Source organism: Salmo salar, chromosome 12 (assembly GCF_965601325.2).
Source record: "Salmo salar chromosome 12, fSalSal1, whole genome shotgun sequence".
In the NCBI taxonomy this organism is placed as follows: Eukaryota; Metazoa; Chordata; class Actinopteri; order Salmoniformes; family Salmonidae; genus Salmo; species Salmo salar.
The window spans coordinates 103,734,722-103,750,636 of record NC_138302.1 but is presented as its reverse complement, the minus strand read 5'-3'; the positions used below and the strand labels follow the sequence as shown (position 1 = coordinate 103,750,636).

At 41.9% G+C, this 15,915-nt stretch overlaps 1 protein-coding gene across 10 annotated transcripts in view; it reads left to right on the top strand.

Annotated features, from left to right (window-relative positions):
* Window positions 1–15,188: 15,188 nt before the first annotated feature.
* The window catches only part of LOC106566233 (plasma membrane calcium-transporting ATPase 2), a 294,986-nt gene continuing 294,259 nt past the window's right edge, over window positions 15,189–15,915 (top strand). For 9 of the 10 annotated variants that reach the window (XM_045691977.2, XM_014134115.3, XM_045691982.2 and 6 more), the window contains exon 1: window positions 15,189–15,358. The gene's annotated coding sequence lies outside the window, so the exon portion shown is untranslated. The remainder of the gene's footprint in view (window positions 15,359–15,915) is intronic. The other variant, XM_082959529.1, reaches the window with a different exon arrangement.

Sequence of the window (15,915 nt, the reverse complement as noted above, 5' to 3'; positions counted from 1 at the left end):
GTTTACTTTGGGCACGCTTTTCATTCGGATGTGAAAATACCGCCCCCTATCCAAAAGAGGTTTTAACAGCTCTTTTCTTGATTTTGATAATTAGCGGGTTTCGGCATAATTCTGCTCTGCATTCATTATTTGGTGGTTTACATTGTACACAGGATATTTTTGTAGAATTCTGCATGCAGAGTCTCAATTTGGTGTTTGTCCCATTTTGTGAAATCTTTGTTGTGAGCGGACCCCAGACCTGACAACAGCAAAGGGTAATGGGTTCTATAACTGAATCAAGTATTTTTTTTGCCAGATCCTAATTGGTATGTCTAATTTTATGTTCCTTTTGATGACATAGATGGTCCTTCTTGCCTTGTCTCTCTCAGATCATTCACAGCTTAGTGGAAGTTATCTGTGGTGCTGATGTTTAGGCAATGGTGTCCATATGGAATTTGTATTTGTGGTCCTGGCAACAACCTTTTTTGGAACACCATTCTTTTTGTCTTACTGAGATTTACTGTCAGGACCCAGGTCTGACAGAATCTGTACAGAATTTCTAGGTGTTGCTGTAGGCCCTCCTTGGTTGGGGACAGAAGCACAAGATCATCAGCAAAAGGTAGACATTTGATTTCAGATTCTAGTAGGATAGAGGCCGGGTGCTACAGACTGTTCTAGTGCCCTCGCCAATTTGTTGATATATATGATGAAGAGCGTGGGGCTTAAGCTGCATCCCTGTCTCACCCCCTGGCCCTGTGGAAAGATATTAGTGTTTTTTGACAATTTTAACCGCACACTTGCTGTTTGTGTACATGGATTTGATAATGTTGTATGTTTTCCCCAACACCACTTTCCATCAATTCATATAGCAGACCCTCATGCCAAATTGACTCAAAAGCCTTTAGAAATCAACAAAGCTTGAGAAGACTTTGTCTTTGTTTCGGTTTGTTTGTTTGTCAATTAGGGTGTGCAGGGTGAATACGTGGCATGTCGTACGGTAATTTGTTAAAATGCCAATTTGATATTTGCTCGGTACATTGTTTTCACTGAGGAAATTTACAAGTCTGTTAGTGATAATGTAGAGGATTTTCCTAAGGTTGCTGTTGACACATATCCCACTGGAGTTATTGGGGTCAAATATGTCTCCCCTTTTGTGGATTGGGGTGATCAGTCCTTGGTTCCAAATATTGGGGAAGATGCCAGAGCTGAGGATGATGTTAAAGAGTTTAAGTATAGCCAATTGGAATTTGTGGTCTGTATATTGTTTCATTTCATTGAGGATAATAACATCAACACCACAGGCCTTTCTGGGTTGGAGGGTTTGTATTTTGTCCTGTAGTTCATTCAATGTAATTGGAGAATCCAGTGGGTTCTGGTAGTCTTTAATAGTTGACTCTATGATTTGTATTTGATGATGTATATTTTTTTGCTGTTTGTTCATTGTTGGGCCAAAAAGATTGGAGAAGTAGTTGACCCATACATCACCGTTTTGGATAGATAACTCTTCGTGTTTGTCACGGTTGTCGTTGGTTAAGGAGGACCAAAACGCAGCAGGAATGTTGATGCTCATCTTGTGTATTTATTTACAAACTAAGTGAACACCAAAACAACAAAACGAAACGAACTTACGAACAACGAAACAGTCTTGAAAGGCACACTCAGCAAAACAAGAAACAATCTCCCACAAATACACAGACAAACACACCCAACTAATATAGGACTTCCAATCAAATGCAACACCACACAGCTGCCTTCAATTGGAAGTCCACCCCAATTAACCAAACATAGACATACAACCAGCTAGATCAACATAGAAATATGTGAACAAGGAACAGTGCCCAAAAACCCCGGAATACTTAAATCAAATGCCCTTTTAGAAAAAACACCACCCCGAACCACATAAACCAAATACCCTCTGCCACGTCCTGACCAAACTACAATAATAATTAACCCTTATACTGGCCAGGACGTGACAGTGTTGCTATATTTTTAAGTGTTTTCCAATTTTCCCAGAAGTGGTTGGAGTCTATGGATTCTTCAACTACATTGAGCTGATTTCTGACATGCTGTTCCTTATTTTTCTGTAGTGTATTTCTGTATTGTTTTAGTGATTCGCCATAGTGAAATCGTTCTCTTTGTTTTTGGTTGGATAGGTTTCTCAATTTCTTGCATAGGTTTTAGCATTCTTAATCAAAACATTTGTTATTGCTGTTAATTTTCTTAGGTCTTCTTCTTGAATTTGTTTTATTTGATAGGGAAGCTGATAACCTAAACAGTACATTTGACCTTTCTACTGCCAAGTTTACACCTTCATTATTCCAGTGTCACGTTTTATCCAGGAAGTTGTCTAAAAGGGATTGAATTTTTGTTGCCTAATAGTTTTTTGGTAGGTTTCCACACTACTTTCCTTCCATCTATAGCATTTCTTAAAATTATTCAGTACCTTTGGCTTTGATGCCTCATGATTGAGTATTGCTCAGTTCAAGTAGACTGTAATTTGTTTGTGATCTGATAGGGGTGTCTCTCTCTCTCTTTCTCTCTAATCTCTCTCACTCTCTCTAAACTATCTTTCTCTCTTTCTCTCTCTGTCTCTGTCTCTCTCTTCTCTCTGTCTCTACTAAATGCAAATAATGAAATTCAATATACTTTATTGACATGGAAAATAAAACACTACCATTGTCAAGGTAAAGATATATCAACAATGGTGAAAACAGGAATATACAATACTAGACAGGAATATGCCAGGCTGAGTGAACTAGACAGGAATATGCCAGGCTGACTAGACTAGACAGGAATATACTAGACTGAATAAACTAGACAGGAATATAGTAGACTAGTTTAGTCAGACTGGACAGGAATATACCAGATTGACTGGACTAGACTATAAAGGAAAATACTAGACTAGACAGTAATATACTAGACTGACTAGACAGTAATATACTAGACTGACTACACAGTAATATACTAGACTGACTAGACTAGACAGTAATATACTAGACTAGACAGTAATATACTAGACTGACTAGACTAGAAAGTAATATACTAGACTAGACAGTAATATACTAGACTGACTAGACAGTAATATACTAGACTGACTAGACAGTAATATACTAGACTGACTAGACTAGACAGTAATATACTAGACTAGACAGTAATATACTACACTAGACAGTAATATACTGGACTAGACAGTAATATACAGGACTAGACAGTAATATACTAGACTGACTAGACAGTAATATACTAGACTGACTAGACTAGACAGTAATATAGTAGACTAGACAGTAATGTACTAGACTGACTAGACTAGACAGTAATATACTGGACTGACTAGAGTAGACAGTAATATACTAAACTGACTAGACTAGACAGTAATATACTAGACTAGACAGTAATATACTAGACTGACTAGACTAGACAGTAATATACTAGACTGACTAGACAGTAATATACTAGACTAGACAGTAATATACTGGACTGACTAGACTAGACAGTAATATACTAAACTGACTAGACTAGACAGTAATATACTAGACTAGACAGTAATATACTAGACTGACTAGACTAGACAGTAATATACTAGACTGACTAGACTAGACAGTAATATACTAGACTAGACAGTAATATACTAGACTAGACAGTAATATACTGGACTAGACAGTAATACACTAGACTGACTAGACTAGACAGTAATATACTAGACTGACTAGACTAGACAGTAATATACAAGACTAGACAGTAATATACTAGACTGACTAGACTAGACAGTAATATACTAGACTGACTAGACTAGACAGTAATATACTAGACTGACTAGACTAGACAGTAATATACTAGACTAGACAGTAATATACTAGACTAGACAGTAATATACTAGACTAGACAGTAATATACTAGACTGACTAGACTAGACAGTAATATACTAGACTAGATAGTAATATACTAGACTAGACAGTAATATACAGGACTAGACAGTAATATACTAGACTGACTAGACTAGACAGTAATATACTAGACTGCCTAGACTAGACAGTAATATACAAGACTAGACAGTAATATACTGGACTGACTAGACTAGACAGTAATATACTAGACTAGACAGTAATATACTAGACTAGACAGTAATATACTAGACTGACTAGACTAGACAGTAATATACTAGACTAGACAGTAATATACTAGACTAGACAGTAATATACTAGACTGACTAGACTAGACAGTAATATACTAGACTGACTAGACTAGACAGTAATATACTAGACTGACTAGACTAGACATTAATATACTAGACTGACTAGACTAGACAGTAATATACTAGACTAGACAGTAATATACTAGACTAGACAGTAATATACTGGACTAGACAGTAATATACTAGACTGACTAGACTAGAAAGTAATATACTAGACTAGACAGTAATATACTAGACTAGACAGTAATATACTAGACTGACTAGACTAGACAGTAATATACTAGACTGCCGAGACTAGACAGTAATATACAAGACTAGACAGTAATATACTGGACTGACTAGACTAGACAGTAATATACTAGACTAGACAGTAATATACTAGACTAGACAGTAATATACTAGACTGACTAGACTAGACAGTAATATACTAGACTGACTAGACAGTAATATACTAGACTAGACAGTAATATACTAGACTAGACAGTAATATACTAGACTGACTAGACTAGACAGTAATATACTAGACTGACTAGACAGTAACATACTAGACTAGACAGTAATATACTAGACTGACTAGACTAGACAATAATATACTAGACTAGACAGTAATATACTAGACTGACTAGACTAGACAGTAATATACTAGACTAGACAGTAATATACTAGACTAGACAGTAATATACTAGACTAGACAGTAATATACTAGACTGACTAGACTAGACAGTAATATACTAGACTAGATAGTAATATACTAGACTAGACAGTAATATACTGGACTAGACAGTAATATACTAGACTGACTAGACTAGACAGTAATATACTAGACTGCCTAGACTAGACAGTAATATACAAGACTAGACAGTAATATACTGGACTGACTAGACTAGACAGTAATATACTAGACTAGACAGTAATATACTAGACTAGACAGTAATATACTAGACTGACTAGACTAGACAGTAATATACTAGACTAGACAGTAATATACTAGACTAGACAGTAATATACTAGACTGACTAGACTAGACAGTAATATACTAGACTGACTAGACTAGACAGTAATATACTAGACTGACTAGACTAGACAGTAATATACTAGACTGACTAGACTAGACAGTAATATACTAGACTAGACAGTAATATACTAGACTAGACAGTAATATACTGGACTAGACAGTAATATACTAGACTGACTAGACTAGACAGTAATATACTAGACTAGACAGTAATATACTAGACTGACTAGACTAGACAGTAATATACTAGACTGACTAGACAGTAATATACTAGACTAGACAGTAATATACTAGACTAGACAGTAATATACTAGACTGACTAGACTAGACAGTAATATACTAGACTGACTAGACAGTAACATACTAGACAAGACAGTAATATACTAGACTGACTAGACTAGACAATAATATACTAGACTAGACAGTAATATACTAGACTGACTGGACTAGACAGTAATATACTAGACTAGACAGTAATATACTAGACTAGACAGTAATATACTAGACTAGACAGTAATATACTAGACTAGATAGTAATATACTAGACTAGACAGTAATATACTGGACTAGACAGTAATATACTAGACTGACTAGACTAGACAGTAATATACTAGACTGCCTAGACTAGACAGTAATATACAAGACTAGACAGTAATATACTGGACTGACTAGACTAGACAGTAATATACTAGACTAGACAGTAATATACTAGACTAGACAGTAATATACTAGACTGACTAGACTAGACAGTAATATACTAGACTAGACAGTAATATACTAGACTAGACAGTAATATACTAGACTGACTAGACTAGACAGTAATATACTAGACTGACTAGACTAGACAGTAATATACTAGACTGACTAGACTAGACAGTAATATACTAGACTGACTAGACTAGACAGTAATATACTAGACTAGACAGTAATATACTAGACTAGACAGTAATATACTGGACTAGACAGTAATATACTAGACTGACTAGACTAGAAAGTAATATACTAGACTAGACAGTAATATACTAGACTAGACAGTAATATACTAGACTGACTAGACTAGACAGTAATATACTAGACTGCCTAGACTAGACAGTAATATACAAGACTAGACAGTAATATACTGGACTGACTAGACTAGACAGTAATATACTAGACTAGACAGTAATATACTAGACTAGACAGTAATATACTAGACTGACTAGACTAGACAGTAATATACTAGACTGACTAGACAGTAATATACTAGACTAGACATTAATATACTAGACTAGACAGTAATATACTAGACTGACTAGACTAGACAGTAATATACTAGACTGACTAGACAGTAACATACTAGACTAGACAGTAATATACTAGACTGACTAGACTAGACAATAATATACTAGACTAGACAGTAATATACTAGACTGACTAGACTAGACAGTAATATACTAGACTAGACAGTAATATACTAGACTAGACAGTAATATACTAGACTAGACAGTAATATACTGGACTAGACTGTAATATACTAGACTGACTAGACTAGACAGTAATATACTAGACTAGACAGTAATATACTAGACTAGACAGTAATATACTAGACTAGACAGTAATATACTAGACTGACTAGACAGTAATATACTAGACTAGACAGTAATATACTAGACTAGACAGTAATATACTAGACTAGACAGTAATATACTAGACTAGACAGTAATATACTGGACTAGACAGTAATATACTAGACTGACTAGACTAGACAGTAATATACTAGACTGACTAGACTTGTCACGTCCTGGCCAGTATAAGGGTTAATTGTCATTGTACTTTGGTCAGGACGTGGCAGAGGGTATTCGTTTTATGTGGTTCGGGGTGGTGTGTTTGTTGAAGGGGCATTTGATTTAAGTATTCCGGGGTGTTTGGGCACTGTTTGATATTCATGTATTCTATGTTTAGTCTAGTGAGTCTGTTTCTATGTTTGGTTAATTGGGATTGGGACTCTCAGCTGAAGGCAGGTGTTGTCTATTTGCCTTTGATTGAGAGTCCCATATATTAGGGTGTGTTTGTGTTTGTCATTTGTGGGAGATGGTTCTGTGTTTAGCCTTGTGCCTTGCCAGACTGTTTTGTTGATCGTTCGTTCTTTTGTTATTTTGGTGTTCATTTTGAATGTATTAAACGTCAAGATGAGCATACACATACCTGCTGCATTTTGGTCCTCCTCTATTACCAACGACAACCGTGACAGAATCTCCCACCAAAAATGGACCAAGCAGCAGAGGAAGGAGCAAGGGGAATTCGGTGAGGACCGGGAACGCTACCGAGGAACGCGACTGGCGTTTAAACCGGAGAGGCAGCCCCAATAATTTTTTGGGGGGGGGCACACGGACAGATCGACGGAGCCGAGGATGGAACCAGAGCTAGTGAGGGGAAAAGGGGAGGAAAGAGAAACAGAGACTATAAGGGAGTTGATGGGAAAATTGGAGGAGAAAAGGATGAGAGAGCTACTGTGTTGGTGTTTTAGGCACGACATTCACCCTACAGAGCGTGTCCTAATGTTATCACCTGGAGTAGCGTTTATTAATAGTCCACAAATGTGCATGTGTCTGCTCAAACGGTCAGAAGCAGACTCCGTGAGGGTGGTATGAGGGCCCGACGTCCACAGGTGGGGGTTGTGCTTACAGCCCAACACCGTGCAGGACGTTTGGCATTTGCCAGAGAACACCAAGATTGGCAAATTCGCCACTGGCGCCCTGTGCTCTTCACAGATGAAAGCAGGTTCACACTGAGCACGTGACAGACGTGACAGAGTCTGGAGACGCCGTGGAGAACGTTCTGCTGCCTGCAACATCCTCCAGCATGACCGGTTTGGCGGTGGGTCAGTCATGGTGTGGGGTGGCATTTCTTTGGGGGGCCGCACAGCCCTCCATGTGCTCGCCAGAGGTAGCCTGACTGCCATTAGGTACCTAGATGAGATCCTCAGACCCCTTGTGAGACCATATGCTGGTGCGGTTGGCCCTGGGTTCCTCCTAATGCAAGACAATGCTGGACCTCATGTGGCTGGAGTGTGTCAGCAGTTCCTGCAAGAGGAAGGCATTGATGCTATGGACTGGCCCGCCCGTTCCCCAGACCTGAATCCAATTGAGCACATCTGGGACATCATGTCTCACTCCATCCACCAACGCCACATTGCACCACAGACTGTCCAGGAGTTGGCGGATGCTTTAGTCCAGGTCTAGGAGGAGATCCCTCAGGAGACCATCCGCCACCTCATCAGGAGCATGCCCAGGCCACACACACTACTGAGCCTCATTTTGACTTGTTTTAGGGACATTACATCAAAGTTGGATCAGCCTGTAGTGTGGTTTTCCACTTTAATTTTGAGTGTGACTCCAAATCCAGACCTCCATGGGTTGATAAATTGGATTTCCATTGATTATTTTTGTGTGATTTTGTTGTCAGCACATTCAACTATGTAAAGAAAAAAGTATTTAATAAGATTATTTCTTTCATTCAGATCTAGGATGTGTTGTTTAAGTGTTCCCTTTATTTTTTTGAGCAGTATACTAGACTGACTAGAATAGACTATTATTGCTAATGTTTCTTGCTACCTGTCAACTTTACATTTTTGACTTTTTAATTACAGTTTCATATTTTTTATTTTTCCCTCGCTCAACTTTTTTCGTTCAACTTTTTAACCCTGGACGCTTTCAAATCAAATCAAATCAAATGTATTTATATAGCCCTTCGTACATCAGCTGATATCTCAAAGTGCTGTACCAGCCTAAAACCCAGCCTAAAACCCAAACAGCAAGCAATGCATGTGAAAGAAGCACGGTGGCTAGGAAAAACTCCCTAGGAAAAACTCCCTAGAAAGGCCAAAAACCTAGGAAGAAACCTAGAGAGGAACCAGGCTATGAGGGGTGGCCAGTCCTCTTCTGGCTGTGCCGGGTGGATATTATAACAGAACATGGTCAAGATGTTAAAATGTTCATAAATGACCAGCATGGTCAAATAATAATAATCATAGTAGTTGTCGAGGGTGCAACAAGCACGTCCGGTGAACAGGTCAGGGTTCCATAGCCGCAGGCAGAACAGTTGGAACTGGAGCAGCAGCACGGCCAGGTGGACTGGGGACAGCAAGGAGTCATCATACCAGGTAGTCCTGAGGCATGGTCCTAGGGTCCTCCGAGAGAAAGAAAGAAAGAAAGAGAGAAAGAGAGAATTAGAGAGAGCATATTTAAATTCACACAGGACACCGGATAAGACAAGAGAAATACTCCAGATGTAACAGACTGACCCTAGCCCCCCGACACATAAACTACTGCAGCATAAATACTGGAGGCTGAGACAGGAGGGATCAGGAGACACTGTGGCCCCATCCGATGAAACCCCCGGACAGGGCCAAACAGGCAGGATATAACCCCACCCACTTTGCCAAAGCACAGCCCCCACACCACTAGAGGGATGTCTCCAACCACCAACTTACCGTCCTAAGACAAGGCCGAGTATAGCCCACAAAGATCTCCGCCAAAGGTGAAATAAATATTTTGTATTTATTTCACCTTTATTTAACCAGGTAGGCTAGTTGAGAACATGTTCTCATTTACAACTGCAACCTGGCCAAGATAAAGCAAAGCAGTGCAACACAAACAACAACACAGAGTTACACATGGAATAAACAAAACATAGTCAATAATACAATAGAAAAAAAAGAAAGTCTGTATACAGTGCGTGCAAATGGCGTGAGGAGGTTAGTCAATAAATTGGACATAATAGCAAAGTAATTACAAATTAGCAGATTAACACTGGAGTGATAGATGTACAGAAGATGAATGTGCAAGTAAAGATACTGGGGTACAAGAGGAGCAAAATAAATAAATACAGTATGGGGATGAGGTAGTTGGATGGGCTATTTACAGATAGGCTAAGTACAGGTGCAATTATCTCTGAGCTGCTCTGACAGCTGGTGCTTGAAGTTAGTGAGGGAGATAAGAGTCTCTAGCTTCAGAGATTTTTGCAGTTTGTTCCAGTCATTGGCAGCAGAGAACTGGAAGGAAAGGCAGCCAAAGGAGGAATTGGCTTTGGGGGTGACCAGTGAAATATACCTGCTGGAGTGCGTGCTGCTGGTGGTTGCTGCTATGGTGACCAGTGAACTGAGATAAGGCGGGGCTTTACCTAGCAAAGACTTGTAGATGACCTGGAGCCAGTGGGTTTGGCGACGAGTATGAAGCGAGCACCAGCCAACGAGAGCGTACAGGTTGCAGTGGTGGGTAGTATATGGGGCTTTGGTGACAAAATGGATGGCACTGTGATAGACTGCATCCAATTTGTTGAGTAGAGTGTTGGAGGCTATTTTGTAAATGACATCGCCGAAGTCGAGGATCGGTAGGATAGTTAGTTTTACCAGGGTATGTGTGGCAGCATGAGTGAAGGAGGCTTTGTTTCGAAATAGGAAGCCGATTCTAGATTTAATTTTGGATTGGAGATACTTAATGTGAGTCTGGAAGGAGAGTTTACAGTCTAACCAGACACCTAGGTATTTGTAGTTCTCCACATATTCTAGGTCAAAACTGTCCAGAGTAGTGATGCTGGACGGGAGGGCAGCGATCGGTTAAAGAGCGTGCATTTAGTTTTACTTGCTGTGGCAGACCAGGGGGTTTGGTCAAGACGTTTACCCATATCAGACACAGACAGAGAAGGATTAGCTCAGTTTCAAGGGTGTTTATTTAAATAATAGATCAAAAGGAAGTAGGTCTCCCCTATGAGACCCTCTCCAGGACACCGTCTTCTGGGTTCCAGGTCTGGCTGTATCCTGTCGGGCACAAAACTGAACTTCCTCTTCTTACCTCTGCAGCTGTCATCAATAACAGGAGTCCTTTCTTCCCCCCCACTCTTCCGGTGTGCTGCCCTTCTGTCAGCTTTATGGGCCTTGCACAGCTGATGAGCAATCCTACCTTGATTACTCACCAGCTCCCAATCAGCCCCATTTAGTCCTGGCTGGAGAGCCGGTTGAAACCTGGCACGTCCAGCAGATGGAGCCATCGCCTCGTGATGTATACTCCATCTGTTACCAGGCCTCGACGAGTCTCCCCCTGGTGGCTGACCTGCTGTACGCCACATTGCGTTTAACCTGTTTGGGATAGGGGGCAGTATTTTCACGGCCGGATGGGAAAAACGTACTCGATTTAAACTGGTTACTACTCTTGCCCAGAAACGAGAATATGCATATTATTAGTAGATTTGGATAGAAAACACTCTGAAGTTTCTAAAACTGTTCGAATGGTGTCTGTGAGTATAACAGAACTCATATGACAGGCAAAAACCTGAGAAGATTCCAAGCAGGAGTGGCCTGTCTGTGAAATTGTAGTTCGTCTTTTGGTTCTCCATCGAAACTACAGTATCTGAGCTGTTACGAAGCACTTTCTAAGGCTTCCATTGGCTCTCTAAAGCCTTCAGAAAGCGGATTGAGGCGTCTCCTGTCTCTGGGCAGAGTAGAGGAGCTCAGTTTGTCAGTTGTCTGCCTGGTGACGAAGAGATTGGTGATGCGCGGTCACGCGACCATGCTGTTTTTTCTTTTCCTCTTTGAATGAATACACTATTGTCCGGTTGGAATATTATCGGTATTTTACGAGAAAAATACCATAACATTTTATTTTAAACAGCGTTTGACATGCTTCTAAGTACGGTAAAGGAACATTTTGAATTTTTTGTCTCGATATGCGCTCGCGCGTTACCCTTTGCATAGTGACCTGAACGCACAAACAAAACGGAGGTATTTGGACATAACTATGGATTATTTGGAACAAAAACAACATTTCTTGTGGAAGTAGCTGGGAGTGCATTCTGACGAAGATCAGCAAAGGTAATACCATTTTTCTAATAGTAATTCTGAGTTTAGTGTGCTCCGAAGTTGGCGGGTGTCAAATTAGCTAGCCGTAATGTTATGTATTTTGTCAACGTTTATGATGAGTAATTTAGTAAATTCCCCAGAAGTTTTGGGTGGGAATGCTAGTTCTGAACATCATATGCTAATCTAAAAAGCTGTTTTTTGATATAAATATGAACTTGATTGAACAAAACATGCATGTATTGTATAACATAATGTCCTAGGAGTGTCATCTGATGAAGATCATCAAAGGTTAGTGCTTCATTTAGCTGTGTTTTGGGTTTATGTAACATATATGCTTGCTTGGAAAAATGGCTGTGTGATTGTTTTTGGCTATGTACTGTCCTAACATAATCTAATGTTTTGCTTTCGCTGTAAAGCCTTCTTGAAATTGGACAATGTGGTTAGATTAACGAGAGTCTTGTCTTTAAAATGGTTTAAAATATTCATATGTTTGAAAAATTAAAATTATTGCATTTTTGAGGTTTTTGTATGTAGTTTTTTTTGTATGTAGTTCTTCCATTGGATATTTGGCCAATGTATATAGCCATCTTAGGAGGTTCCGGACTGCAGGCCGTCTCAGGAGGTTCCGGACTGGGGACCGTCGCTAAAGGCTCCATGCCATGGATCATCACTGGAGGCTACGGGCCATGGATCATCACTGGGGGCTTCGTACGTGGAGCCGGAATAGGTCTCACCGGACTAGGGAACGTCGCTGGAGATTCCGGACTGGGGAACTTCGCTGAGAGTTCTGGACTAGGGAACATCGCTGTAGCCCGGGTGCGCAGAGCAGTTACTGGGCCTTGGAGGCGAACTGGAGGTCTAGAGCTTATGACTGGCACAACCCGTCCTGGCTGGATATCCCCCGTAGCCCGGCAAGCGCGGGGCGTTGGAACAAGTCGCACAGGTTTGTGCTGGCAAACTGGGGGTACCGTGCATAGAGCTGGCGCAGGATAACCTTGGCTGAAGAGACGCACCGGAGACCAGGAACGCTGAGCCGGCACACTCCTTCCTGGCTGAATGCCAACTCTAGCACGGCAACTGTGGGAAGCTTGCACAGAGCGCACCGGGCTGTAGCTGCGGACTGGCGACACAGTGCGAATCCCCGCATAACACGGTGCTTGCTCGATCACTCGCTCCCCACGGTAAGCACGGGGAGTTGGCTCAGGGCTGCCTCTCGCACTTGCCTCGTGGTTGGTATAGCGCCTCATAATAACGCCGCTCTGTTTTTGCTGCCTCAATCTCCTCCCTCGGTCGGCGATACTCCCCAGCCTGACTCCCGGGTCCCTTCCCATCCAGAATCTCCTCCCATGTCCAGTTGTCCTGTCCACGCTGCTTGGTCCTTTTGTGGTGGGATCTTCTGTAACGCTGAATATGACAGAAACGTGGTATGTTGCCCAGATGAATGTGACTGAAACATGGCATGTTGCCCAGAGGAAAGTGTGATGTTGATATCACTGAAACGTGGCATTTTGCCAGGATGAATATCACTGAAACAAGCTATGACAGGTTTGTGTTTTTCTGCGTTGCTAGTTGTGTGTGTCTGTGTGTGTCTGTGTGTGTCTGATTGTGTCTGATTGTGTCTGTGTGTGTCTGATTGTGTGTGTCTGTGTGCACACTGTGTGTCCTGAGATGAACACACTGGTCTGCTCTGGGGGAGTATGAGACACCTGCCGAACTGTTTGTGTGTGACAGGTGTGTGTGTATGTGTTTCATAGATTTGTGTGTGTGACAGGTGTGTGTGTCCAAACATAGAGCTTTAGACAGGTCCACACATAGAGCTTTAGACAGGTCCATATAGAGCTTTAGACAGGTCAACATAGAGCTTTAGACAGGTCAACATAGACCTTTAGACAGGTCCACATAGACCTTTAGACAGGTCCACATAGAGCTTTAGACAGGTCCATACACAGAGCTTTAGACAGGTCCATACACAGAGCTTTAGACAGGTCCATACACAGAGCTTTAGACAGGTCCATACACAGAGCTTTAGACAGGTCCATACACAGAGCTTTAGACAGGTCCACACACAGAGCTTTAGACAGGTCCACACAGAGCTTTAGACAGGTCCACATAGAGCTTTAGACAGGTCCTTACACAGAGCTTTAGACAGGTCCATACACAGAGCTTTAGACAGGTCCATACACAGAGCTTTAGACAGGTCCATACACAGAGCTTTAGACAGGTCCATACATAGAGCTTTAGACAGGTCCATACATAGAGCTTTAGACAGGTCCACACATAGAGCTTTTGACAGGTCCACACATAGAGCTTTAGACAGGTCCACACATAGAGCTTTAGACAGGTCCACAAATAGAGCTTTAGACAGGTCCACACATAGAGCTTTAGACAGGTCCACACATAGAGCTTTAGACAGGTCCACACATAGAGCTTTAGACAGGTCCACACATAGAGCTTTAGACAGGTCCACACATAGAGCAGCACATGTCATGTTAGTGTCTAAAGCGTTGGACAATATCATTACCAAACTAACGTGGTTTCTGTGTTACTGTTGTGCCCAGGGCCTTCGCCCTGATTGGCTGACGTTCAAAATACGTCTCAGATTTAAAAAAATGTATTTAAAAAAAGCAAAGTTGTACATTTTACTAAATATTTTATAATCTTAGCTAGACAAGGCAGCCTGGAGATGGGACGATAATGATCATGATTACTACAATCCCTTAAGGACTGGCAGCACATCAACCTTCCTTGCTCATCACAGTATAACATTCCTAGGAAACGCGTTAGTTGCTGACATAATAAGACTCTTATTAAGGGAACGTTCTCTTAGAGTTGTGTGAACGTTTGTGTTTAGCTGGGCACCTGCATTGGAACAGACAGATATGATTCTGACCATGTGTGTGTCCTTGAAAGTCTACCCCAATCCTTCTCTCCTTCCCATTCTCTCCCTTCATCCCTCCCTCGCTCCCTCTCTGCCTCCCTCACTCCCTCTCTCTTCATCTTCACCTTCCCCCCCCTCTCTCTCTCTCAATCCCTTCCTCTCTCCCTCTTTCTCTCCATTCCCCCCTCCCCTCTTCCCCCTCCTTCCCTCCCAGGTGTTGGTTCTCCTGTCACAGCACAGTCCCTGGGGAAGAGTTGTGACTGCACTGTGAGACGAGGACATTCTCTCTCACTTCTCTGATCCCACACACACACACACACACACACACCATGGTCAACGACTGACTCTCTCTGTGTGGTGAGCTCTGAACAGTGAGCTCCAGGTTACCTATGAACAGCAGGCCTCTCTCCTGTCTTTTTTTTCTACTGGATTTGAGATGATATCGTTGCTAGCATCCAAGTAAGTAATGCTTTAACGTCAACGCCACTGCTGCTGCTTTCTTTGTGCTATTTAAGACACTACAGCATGTTTCTCTCTGTCTGGGGTGTTATGACTAGCGAGTAGAAGCTTAGCTCCCGTGCAGAGCAGACGGAGGGAGGGAGAAGGGAGGGAAGGAGAGAGGAAGCAGGAAGAGAGGGAGCACGGAGAGAGGGAGCACGGAGAGAGGGAACACGGAGAGAGGGAGGGAGGGAGCACGGAGAGAGGGAGCACGGAGAGAGGGAACACGGAGAGAGGGAGAGAGGGAGCACAGAGAGAAGGAGCACAGAGAGAGGGAGAGAGGGAGCACAGAGAGAAGGAGCACAGAGAGAGGGAGAGAGGGAGCACGGAGAGAGGGAGGGAGGGAGCAAGGAGAGAGGGAGGGAGCACGGAGAGAGGGAGGGAGGGAGCACGGAGAGAAGGAGCACGGAGAGAGGGAACACGGAGAGAGGGAGGGAGGGAGCACGGAGAGAGGGAGGGAGGGAGCACGGAGAGAGGGAGCACGGAGAGAGGGAGGGAGGGAGCATGGAGAGAGGGAG